This window comes from Chelonoidis abingdonii, chromosome 4, assembly GCF_003597395.2.
Source record: "Chelonoidis abingdonii isolate Lonesome George chromosome 4, CheloAbing_2.0, whole genome shotgun sequence".
Classification (NCBI taxonomy): Eukaryota; Metazoa; Chordata; order Testudines; family Testudinidae; genus Chelonoidis; species Chelonoidis abingdonii.
The window spans coordinates 34,865,073-34,877,147 of NC_133772.1; positions in this window are offsets into that span (position 1 = coordinate 34,865,073).

Sequence of the window (12,075 nt, forward strand, 5' to 3'; positions counted from 1 at the left end):
TGAAGTACTGGGAGAAAGATGTAGGTGAGCTGAAAACAATAAGCTTAACTTTCCTTCTCCTAAACATTATGGCAATTAGCACAGGGTAATTTATCCATTAAACAGTTCAGATACAGGTTACCACACCCTTCAAAGAGAGATATAGACAATAATACTATTTCACTCAAGCGTCTTCCTAAATAATAGCAAAAAGAATGAGCAGTACTTATGGCACCTGAGAGACTAACAAATTTATTTAAGCATAAGCTTTCATGGGCTAAAGACCTCTTCATCAGATGCATGCAGTGGAAAATACAGTAGGAAGATATATTTATAGAGAGAGAGAATATGAAAAAATGGGTGTTGCCATACCAACTCTAACAAGACTAATTGATTAAGGTGGACTACTATCAGGAGAAAAAAACACCTTTGTAGTGATAATCAGGATGGCCCATTTCAAACAGTTGACAAGAAGGTGTGAGTAACAGTAGGGGAGAAATTAACATGGGGAAATAGTTTTTAGTTTGTGTAATGACTCATCCACTCCCAGTCTTTATTCAAGCCTAATTTAATGGTGTCCAGTTAGCAAATTAATTCGAGTTCTGCAGTTTCTTGTTGGAGTCTGTTTTTGAAGTATTTTTGTTGAATAATTGCAACTTTTAGGTCTGTAATTGTGTGACGAGAGAGGTTGAAGTGTTCTCCGACTGGTTTTTGAATGTTATAATTCTTGATGTCTGATTTGTGTCCATTTATTCTTTTGTCCAGTTTGGCCAATGTATATGGCAGAGGAGCATTTCTGGCACATGCTGGCATATATCACATTGGTAGATATGCAAGTGAACGAGCCCCTGATGGCATGGCTGATGTGATTAGATCCTATGATGGCGTCCCTTAAATAGATATGTGGACAGAGTTGGCCATGAGCTTTGTTGCAAGGACAGGTTCCTGGGTTCATGTTTTTACTGGGTGGTGTGTGGTTGCTGGTGAGTATTTGCTTCATATATCCTTACATACATTTTGCAATGATTATGATGCCTACTGGGCTACTGGCTTTCACATGCCAAATTCGAGTGAAATAATATGCAAAGTATTATTACTTCCTTTTTTTAAATCTTTGAATTAAAGCCATAGTAATAGACAAGACTTGTTTGCTTACATCACAAGACCTGAGCAAACATCTACCCTTCTACCTCTAACAGTGTAGATTTGCATTTCAAAGCTCTAGTCATTTACATATCTTCCTAACAAGACTTTAAAGTCTGGCCATGGGTCATGTCAATCTGTGAGTTAATTAACTCTTTCTGGCCCTGTGTCACCTTTCAATGACATCCCAGGGCCGCCCAGAGGATTCAGGGGGTCTGGGGCAAAGCAATTTCGGGGGCCCCTTCCATAAAAAAAGTTGCAATACTATAGAATACTATATTCTCATGGGGCCCCTGTGGGGCCCGGGGCAAATTGCCCCACTTGCCCCACCTCTGGGCGGCCCTGTGACAGCCCACAGCAGGAGTGTCTCCTATTTGTGACTAAGAGCAAAGAAGCAGGCCGGTATATCAAGAGACTGCAAGGAGTCACACACCTAGAAGACATGCTGCCAGCTAGCTTGTCCTGTGAATGGAAAGTCACAGCCAGCAAGGTTGTGAAGCGCTGGGAGAAAGAGGTAGGTGAGCTCAACTTTCTGAGACAGGAGAGTGTCTTGTTAGGCAAGGTCTGGTCTACACTCCGAGTTTATTTCGAATTTAGCAGTGTTAAACCAAATTAATGCAGCACCCGTCTACACAATGAAGCCTTTTATTTCGATATAAAGGGCTCGTAATATCAATATCTGTACTCCTCCCCAACAAGGGGAGCAGCGCTCAAATCGGTATTGCCATTTCAAATTAGGGTTAGTATAGCCGCAATTCGATGGTATTGGCCTCCGGGATCTATCCCACAGTGCACCACTGTGACCACTCTGGACAGCAATCTGAACTCGGATGCACTGGCCGGATAGATAGGAAAAGCTCCGTGAACTTTTGAGTTTCATTTCCTGTTTGCCCAGCGTGGAGCACTGATCAGCACAGGTAACCATGAAGTCCCAGAATCAAAAAAGAGCTCCAGCATGGACCATACGGGAGATAGTGAATCTGATCGCTGTGGGAGATGAATCGGTTCTATCAAGAAACTCTGTTCCAATAGATGAAGATGCCACATTTGAAAAAAAACTCCAAGGCTAATGAATGGACAGGAGGGCCACCATACAAGGACTCGACACACGTGCTGCATGAAACTTAAGCTGCCTAGACACAGCGTGACCATGAAAGCCAAAACGAAACTGAGAGAGAGGCTCTCACGAGAGGAGGGGCGACTGACGATTGGACTATCCCACAGTTTCCAATGCACTCTCTGAAAAACAATATTAAATTCTTGGCTGAGCGTCCCAAAAGCCTGAAGGGTCAAAAACATTGTCGCAGAGGTTCAGTGTATAGTGTCGTGCCAGTCCTCTCCCACTCACCCCCCCTCCCACCGTGAAACCAACGGGAAAAAAATCATTTCCTGCATCTAATTCCAGTGTCACCTGCATGTCTACGTGGAATCTCGCTGGCAGACGCACTGGTGGCTGGCACGTCTACGAACGGTCAAGCAATCCCCTTCCCTTCGCCTTCCCCTTGCGACGGCAAGACGATACAGTATGGACTGACGATCCGTCATTTGTCGTCCCATGTGGATCTCCCTGGGTGGGCCTTGCCAGAGGTCGGCCAGGCACCTGGGTAAAGAATGGGAATGACTTCCGCAGAAGGTCCATTCTCCTTCTTTATAGCTTTGTCTCCTGGAGAGTTCAGTCCTGCTGGAATATCATAGCAATCGCTGGAGTCTGCGCGTCCCCTCCGCCCCTTTTGAGCTCTGCTTGCAGAGGCAATAAAGTCATGTGTTGTTTCAAATTCCTACATTCTTTATTACTGTCATCACAACAAATGGAAGGGATACTACTGCCATGAATAGCCCAGGAGGGGTGGGGGAGGAGGAGAAAGCAACAGGTGGGTTGGTGTGCAGGGGCACCCCTAGAATGGCATGCAGCTCATCATTTCTGTGGGAGTCTGGGCTCTGACCCAGACGGCCGTTTGCCTCTCTGGTTTCTTAGTAGGCTTGCCCCATATAGTCATAGGCAGGAACTGACACTCACTCAGACGACTCTATTTTAGACAAAACTTAAAAGAATAGGGAATGACCTGGGAAGTCATTCCATTTTGTCCATGTGCAGCTTACGACCCCGGCTAGACCTACCACTGAGGCCGGCCAGGAGCACCCATCGGACAGCAGCAGATGGTACAATGTAATGACTGGGATTAACCATCGTCATTCCAATTGCAAACGGTAACAGAAAATGCAAAGCATTCAGACGGTACAATGGAAGTAGAACAGGGATGGTAACCATCTTCTGCTAACTTGCAAAGGCAAGGATGCTGCTGTGTAGCACTGCCAGTACCCTGGCTCTGCAGCAACATCCATGTAGACCATCATACGATGACAGTGAAAAAACGGCTGAACTAGGCTCCATGGTTTGCCATGCTATGGCGTCTTGCCAGGGCAAACCCAGGGAAAAAGCAGTGCGAAATGAAATTGTCGGCCAATTGCTTTTCACGGAGGGAGGATGCAGTGACAGACATTTACCACAGAATCACCCGCGACACTGTTTTGAGCCCATCAGGCATTGGGATCTTGGGATCTCAACCCAGAATTCCAATGGGTGGGGGAGACTGCAGGAACTATGGGATAGCTACGGGATAGCTACCCACAGTGCAATGCTCTGGAAATTGATGCTAACCTTGGTACATGGACACACACCGCCGAATTAATGTGCTTAGTGTGGTCACGTGCACTCGACTTTATACAATTTGTTTCCAAAAACCAGTTTCTGTAAAATTGGAATAATCCTGCAGTGTAGACGTACCCCAAGTCTAGGCTCTGGAAGGCGTATGATGGTTTTACAATGTAACCAATTGTTCACTCTAAGCACACCCAAGTGCTGTGTGTTCTCAGGTGTCGCTGGGAAGCACTGGTCCTTTGGGAACAGTGGATCTGTGACTCCTCAGAATGTCCAGTGGACCAGGGGCTGGACACTCCAGGGGACGTTCGGAGGGCTCGGGGGTTGGGGCGTGCGTATGTCTAACCTGCAGAGGGACAGTGGACCCCGGTAGGCTGGGAGGGGAGGGCTTATGTTGCTCAGGGCTGCTGGAGTCAGGGAGCTGATCCCTGGCAGGCACAGACAAGGTGGTAGCAACATGCCCCACAACACCAGGGACCCTTGGGGAGCATCACAGAGTTATTCCTGTGCAGCAAGAGAAGTATACACCCCCCTGTGCACCCCAGAGAGCAGACACGCCAGGGTGCCCGAATTCAAAGTGAGTATCCCCACCTTTCAGCAAAAAATAGATAATTTCCCCCTCAGTCTCTCCACACAGCTCTGCCAGTCCAATGTGTTTTAACGATGGTAGAAATTCTATCCCTTGCTTCTCCCCTACAAGCAGCCCTGCTTGGAGCTTTGGAGGGCTATTACACATGTGGCACATTCCAGGGCCTTGTTTTAAGGCCAGCTATTAGATTTTACAGAGACGGATTTTACACAACAGAAATGGGTGAAACTCTCCCCTGTGCAGAAAGGGCTCAAGTGGGACTTGAGTGGTGCATGGGCCACGTGCTGAGTCACTGCACAGGGGAGAATTTCACCCAATTTGAACAAAAGTGCTTGCAGTTTGTCATTTATCAGATGTGGCCTGGGTGATCAGGCCCCAAATGTACAATTGGTTAAAAACCCTGTATTCCTTCACCATCCCCTCCCTCAAAGCCCCAGAACCAAGGAGAATGGGACAGCTTGCTCAAGGTAACAGCCATTACTATACTGAGCACAGGGCAGGGGACTGACTAATACCGTGCTCAGGTTAAGGACCTAAATACACCCACAGTGGGATGGAAAATCAGCTGCTCCCTAATGCTGCTTTCACTGGCTTTGACTTCCATACAGAAATGAGACACGGTGGCTGAATAGATTGCATGGATCTACCGGCAACAGAAATGTGTTCTAAGTGCACAGCACTTTGTTTCTTTCATTTAGATTTTTAAACATTTGCCTTGGTGTTTGCAGCCCCAGCACTGCAGCTTTGTGCCAGAACCCCAGCATGAAACAAACTAGATACTGACTAAGCAAAAGTGAAAGGAATTAGTCTGTGTTCCCTGCTCAGGCTGAGTGACGGCACAAAAAAAGGAATCAACAGAAATGACACTGAAAAGAACATTCGATTTTAGACATTCTTTTACTTTGCATTCTGCAGAAGATGTAGCCAGTGACCTGAAAAACTAGCCTATGTGCTCTGTCTTTAAGGATCAGACTGGCATAATCTACCTGATCAAGTTTTTGCTTGGGTACTGGTACGATGGACATCTGTCCTTCCACTCTTCAGCTTCTGAATCTCTGTGGGCTCATCCACGTGTGAGAAGGTTTCCCATTTGTAGATGGGAGAGATACCTGCATCTAGGGTGACCAGATGTCCCAGTTTTATAGGGATAGTCCCGATTTTGGGGTCTTTTTCCTATATAGGCTCCTATTACCCCCCAGCCCATGTCTCTATTTTTCACATTTGCTGTCTGGTCACCCAGCCTGCATCGGATCTGCAACAGTGAATAGACCCGCAGTGACCCCTACCCAACTCCTCAAATATGGCATCAGCACTGTTAGGATTTATCCTGGTCTGTATTGCGAAACAGACGATGGAGGGGGAAATTTGCAAACATGGATTATTACCCGAATTCCCCAGCAGGTGGCGCCAACACTCAGCCGCTGAGTGAAGGATCCTGTAATCCAGCTGGGAAGAGGCTAAAAGTGAGGGGAGGTTCCCCATGTCCTTTTGAAAGCAGCTCCCCAGAGAATCCCCCTTGACTACAGAGGGGGTGGAATGGAAGAGTCAGTTCCTCTCCCAGGAGCCAGCCTTAGACCATGGACACCTGGAAGGCGCCTACTCCAACCCACTGCAGAGCAGCCACAGCCACAGCCACAAGAGATCAAAGACAAGCTGCTCCCAGAACCCTCCTGTTCACTACTCCCCACTGGGTGTAACACTGACCAAAGAACACAGCTCCAGGGCCCAGTATCCCGTCTGCCAGCAGGGACCGCTCTCAGATGCTTCAGCAGGAGTGAACAGAACAGGGCAATCACTGAGTGATCCATCCTGTCTGCCAGGCCCAGCTTCTGGCACACAGGGCCAGATTAACCTTTTGTGAACTCGGCCCCCATGGGGGCAATGGAGCATGGTGCGGGGAGGTCAGTCCCCAGAGCAAGGGGCCAGCCAGGGGCAATGGGCCTGCTCTGCCCAAAGTCAGGGCACTATTTACAGACTGGCAGTTGCCAGACACACAGTGGCCTGCCTGGCCCTGTGCTGCCAGCATGTCCCTTCCCCTCGGGAGCAGGCCCATGCCACACCACACAGCCCCCTGCCCAGCACCCCCCCAACTCCCTATGGACAGAGGCCCCCCAGACCCACTATTCCCAGCACCCTACACACACAAATGCACACCACCCCTGCCCACAGCCCCACCACAACTGCCTAGCACCCCTCAGAGAACCCCCACTCCGTAGGGCCCCAACACACACAGATCTTCCCCACCCCTTCACAGCCCAGCACCCCTCCAGGCTCCCCACAGACCCACTTCCCCACACCCTGCCTCCCGGCCACACTTACCGGCCTTGCTGGGAGCCAGCAGCGCACCCCTCGGGAGTGGCGCAATCAGCCAGGCCAGGATCTGCCCCAGCCAGGGTCCCTCAAGACACATTTGCCTGGAGGGGCCCAGCCAAGTCCTCCACACTGTCCTCCCCGCTCCCACGCCCATCCCCACCCAACTGGCTGAGACTGGCCAGGCTTCTCCACCAGTCCCAGGCAGCTCAGCTCTGGAGATACAGGTGGGGCCTCACAGGTGGTGGGAAGTAGAGATTGCCCAGAGACGGAGGTGCACTGGGGTCTGGCCAGGCAGCTGAGAGGAGCAGGGGGTGGGGCCGGGGGCAGAGAGGAGCCCTTAGCCAGTGGCGGGCAGGCCAAGAAAAGCGAGTGGTGGGCAAGGGGAGCCAGTGGGGTCTTGGGGCTCAGTGCAAGTGGAGCAGGCTGGGGCCTCTTCTGGGCATGGGCCTGGCTCCATGTAGCCACTGGAGCCATTGTAAACTTGGCCTTCACAACATCCCCTGGCAATGAGTTCCACAGGTTGACACTGCATTGTGTGACGCAATACTTCCTTTTGCTTGTTTTGAACCTGATGCCTATTCATTTCATTGGGTGACCCCTAGTTCTTATGTCATATGAAGGAGTAAATAACACATCCGTATTCACTTTCTCTACACTAGTCATGATTTTATAGACCTCTAGCATATCCCCCCTTCGTTATTGGTTTTTTTAAACTGAACAATCTTGGGACAGGCCTACACTATAAACTTACATCGGTGCAACTACATTGTTCAGAGGTGTGAAAACGTGACCCGTATCTAAAAAGAACTGCACCACAGCTGACAATAAGTATTTCTCCTTGAACTAACTTCTCACACCGAACATGTAACGCTAGCTGCAATAGTGCCAGCTGGTGGCTCTCAATAGTGCGACACTATTATTGTCAGTGGGATTTTACAGGGTGTAGATCAGAGCTGGATTTGGTCTCTCAATTTTCCCCCTTTTTTTTTCTGTTTTTCTCTGTGTTGTCCCTTTGGTTTTTGTTCCTTTCTCTGCATTGACAGAGGAGTTGGGGATGAAGGAGCGGGGCTGCCTCCATGTGATGCTGGGTTTGTCTACCGATTGCCTCGCGGGTGCCTATCTGGAGCTGGAGCTGAAACCAGGGAAGGAAAGCAGCCAACAGGCTGAAGCTCTGGCTGTGAGCTCCAAGCAGATGCTGTTGATTACAGGATGCCAAGAGCCTGAGACTGCACAGGGCCACTTCACCCAAATTAGCAATAACAGTAATAACGATGACTGACACTTGTCCAACATCCTTCAGCCAAAGCCCGCAGCACATGACAGCACAATGACAGATGAAAGCCTCAGGGATCAGTTCATCTGCCCTGAAATGCAGCCTTCCCTGGGGCAGCAGGCAGCAGCCATCCTTGGGGGCCAGGAGGGGAGGAGAATGCTGTAGCCAGGTGATGCTTTACTGATAGGCATTTCTATGGTGCTCGTCACCACAGACTTCAGTGGGAACTGTGGGTGCTCAAGCATGGATCTCTCAGGTACTGAGACCCCTAATGTCTTTGGATTGCAATGGCAGATAGGAACCTAAATACCTGTGCGGATCTGGGCCTCAGCACATCTCAAAAGCCAGGGCCCATGTGGACTGAGCCTGACATGTTGGCTTAAGCTACTAGCTCAACATCAACCTGGTAAGGTTCTGGTCAAGGCAGGACTAGAACCTTTGCTTCTGCCTCCCAGCCTTTACTTCCCCTGCAGAGGAATCTTTCCTCCTTGCAAGCATAGCTTCCGCCAGGCCCCTGGGGTCTCAGCCCCACTCTAGCTTTCAATGCAGATGGATTAGCAGTAAGACAAGTAAACTAGGCCAGACATTTTTTTTTACAGAAAAAGCTAAGAATCCACTCAGGCACTTGACTTTGGCCAGCTCCTGATTTTCTACCCCCGAAATTAAGAGAGAGGCTGTTAGGAAAAGCACTCAAGTTCCTAGAAAGACTCAACAGTTGTTGAGGTGAAGTCTAATTACTTGTTAGCTGGATCAGCGGAGAAGCAGCTCAGGTGGCTTAGGCTGGAGTGTTCTCCTCCCTTGAATTCCAGGTATATTGGTCACACTCTGCGTTAATGCCAGGTCCAAATGGGCAATTCATGGGAGGGACCCAAAGGGGGGCACCAGCAAAAGGGGGGCACGTGACCTCCTCATCTGACTCTGCCCCCAGCCTGGGCCCCCACACTCTTCCTGTCCCACGTTATCTGGGGAGAGGGGGCTCTGTCCTCCCGCTGCACTGGATACTGATTTCAGGTGAAAGGAGGGCAGCCCCACAATGACAGCTGCTCCGGCATGGCTGTACCGGTACTGCCCCCAACCCCGTCTTCCAGCAGGGCTGTACAGACCCCAGGAGATGCAGCTGCATAGAATGCCTGGGGGCAGGGCTGCGGACAGTACAGCTGTGCCAGAGTAGTGACCCCACCTTCTGCTCCTTTCACCGCTGCGGTTCCCTGCTGAATGTGCCCGCCCGGCATCTGGGGAGGGGCATGTGACCCTTCTTGACCCTCTCAGGCGTTGCCGACGGCCATGCCACAGAGATGGAGGCCTTGCTCCCAGGCTCCAGCCCTAGCTTGAACGTCAACACTGCAGTTAAACAGCTCCTGAGCCCAAGCGAGCTGGCCTGGGGGTATATAATTGCAGTGTAGATGTATCCTACCTGTCTTTGTGCTCCTCCCACAGCCAGCAAGCAGACAACAGCTCAGACTCAGAGACAGCTGCGAAGCACAGAGTAAGGGGAAGAGGACCAGAGAGCAAGAGAGTTAAAGCTTGGGGTGAAAGAGACTTAAGAGGAACAGACCAAACCCAAGAACCTCAGTACTGGGCTGCACTGTGGCCCTTTATATCAGTCCTGCAGCGTACAAGGACTGGATCACCACACTCCCCAAGACAGTCTGTACCAGCCCCTCAGAGCTGCTGGCATGGGGCAGGCAGGGGCATGTTGAGAGAGGGAATGTGTGGGGTTGCCGACTGGACATAAATTAGAACCGCCTCTGGGGCTGCATCAGCTTCCATGCAGAGTCAAACCAGTCTCTAGCTAGCCCAGCATCCTGGAAGGGCAAAGGGAACATCCAGCCACATTTGCCCCCCGTGTCCCTGGCCTGCAGCTCGGGAGAGGCCGAGAAGCTGAAAGGCTGCGGAGATGCTCTGGAAGGAGAGAAGTGTCTGCGTTTTCTAGCTCAAATCGTCCAGCAATTCACTGCAGCAAAGAAAGCACAACACAGCTCTGCCTCCCTCCAATGGGATGCTCTCCAGACCCTGGTAAGTGCTCGTTTAGATCCATTGCACCTGACCAGGGAGAGCAGTGCTCCACGGTCATTAGCTGTCCTGGACAGTGTCCAGTGGATGCTGCCACGGGCGTGACTAAGAACTCTGGACAGAGAAGCCCACAGTATCAGAGGGACAAATGGCGGCTGGGCAATGGTAAGACACAGGGTCCCAGCTGGGTCCAAGGAGCTTTCTGAATGTGAAGGAGTGAAAAAGGGAAGCTGTAGCTGAATCAAAAAATCCAGCCCTGACATCACCAGTGCCCAGGACTCCAGAGCCTGCTTTGGGAGCTGATCCTGTGCTGAGTGCTTTGGACTACCCTCAACATCAGCGGTCGCAAAGGCCCCTGGAGCAGGTTCATAGTCCCTTGCTCTGTAATTGCCCACACATCATCTCAGGGCACCTTTTGCTCTCTTGCCTGCCTCAGGTCGGAGCTGTGTTGAGTACCTCTGCCTAGTCCTGGCCGCTCCCATCTCATCTGCCAATGAAATGTTCACCCCAAGTAGGTAACTTGGGGCGAACATGTGGCAAATCACCCATCTCCCAGCTCTCTCCTCACAAGCACTGACACACAGATCTTTAAACGCACCAAGATCAATAGTGTGCCTTACACCATTTCATTTATCAATTGTTTGATTTTTTTATACGGCCCTTTTTATGCCGTTTTAATTGTTGCTGTTGATTGATTGTTGTTGTGGTTTACCTGTGCATTGCCGGTGCCGTGTGTGTGTGTGCGTGGTGCTTTCCAAGTGCAGTTATTAATCATGATTAGTATTGTCACCTCAGCACTGCATGCCCGACCGCCCATTCCCTGCCATGCTGCAGCTCTCAGAATCAATTCCTCACTAGGGAGCAGCGTACCACTGACAATCGGGAATACAGAGTGTGACACAACTGATGCAAATCACGCTACATGGAGGGCCCCCAAAAGACCCTCTGATTGGTTTGCCACTTAAATGACGAACCTCACAAGTCCTCCCGTTTTTGAGGCGTGCTTTGATTTTACCCTAAAACTCTGCCACCCTTGCCCTGGGTGATCTCACGAGCTAAGAAGAGTTGGTCCAGGTCAGCACTTGGATGTGTTGGTGAGTCAATAGGTGGCGCTCTTCCCACTGCAGTGTTACAGGCGCCGTCTGAAAATCCCATGAAACTTGTTACAAAAGCCGGGTCCCTGTGTCCTGGTCAAGTTCTGCCTCTGGATACTTCCACTGTGGTTCCATCAAATCCGCCCTGCCATTTCAACCAGCTGAAGGATTCTGCTTCTGTTGGGTAGCCTTGCTGGGTTTGTCAAGCATTGCTATTCCCAGCCCAAGGGGCTGGCTTCCTTTCAATGGTGGGCAGGCGAAGAGATCTCTGCGGTTGGTACAAATAGTAAAACGCCTGGGATGTCGCTCAGATGGGGGTGCAGTGTAGATGTGAACTCAGGCTGCAGTCTCCTCGACAGGATCACACTCTCCTAACCCTCTGTCCTGTGACGCTTGCCTTTAGCAGGCATCTGGTTTGTTCACTTGTGACCAGCATCCATTTTCTTGTTGCAGCAGAGGTGCTACCATTGCACAATAGGCTGAGCAGCTCCAAGATGGGCAGAGGTGTCCAGCCGAGTCCTCACTATGCCCTCTCTGTGCAAGAGGCTGGAGCTGGCTTGTGGCGTGGGGATTCTCGGGAAGCCAGCTAACACCATCCGATGGCTGTCAAAGGAACAATGGTGGGCTCCATAAACATATTTAGGTGCCCACGTCCCAATTTTAGGCTCCACTGAGATCACAAAACTCCCAGCAAACCCTGTAGATGCCTAAACTCACTTGGCACCTAAGTTTCCAGGGAAAACATTCCCTAGGTGCCTAAGTTTCTGCCTCTGGGCATATGCGCTGCTGCCTCCCTCTAGGTGTCTGGGTGCCTGTCTCCTGCCTAAGCCCCAGTGTGACCCATGAACTGGGAGAAGATAGATGCTCATCTCCCTAACTTGCACGCAGGGCCCAATTCAGAGGCCACCGACTGGCCTGAACCCCATTCCAAATCTGTGGTGGAGAAGGTAGTGACGACCTTATAACTCATACCCCCTCGGTTAGAGCACTCCCCTGGACTGTGGGGGAGCCA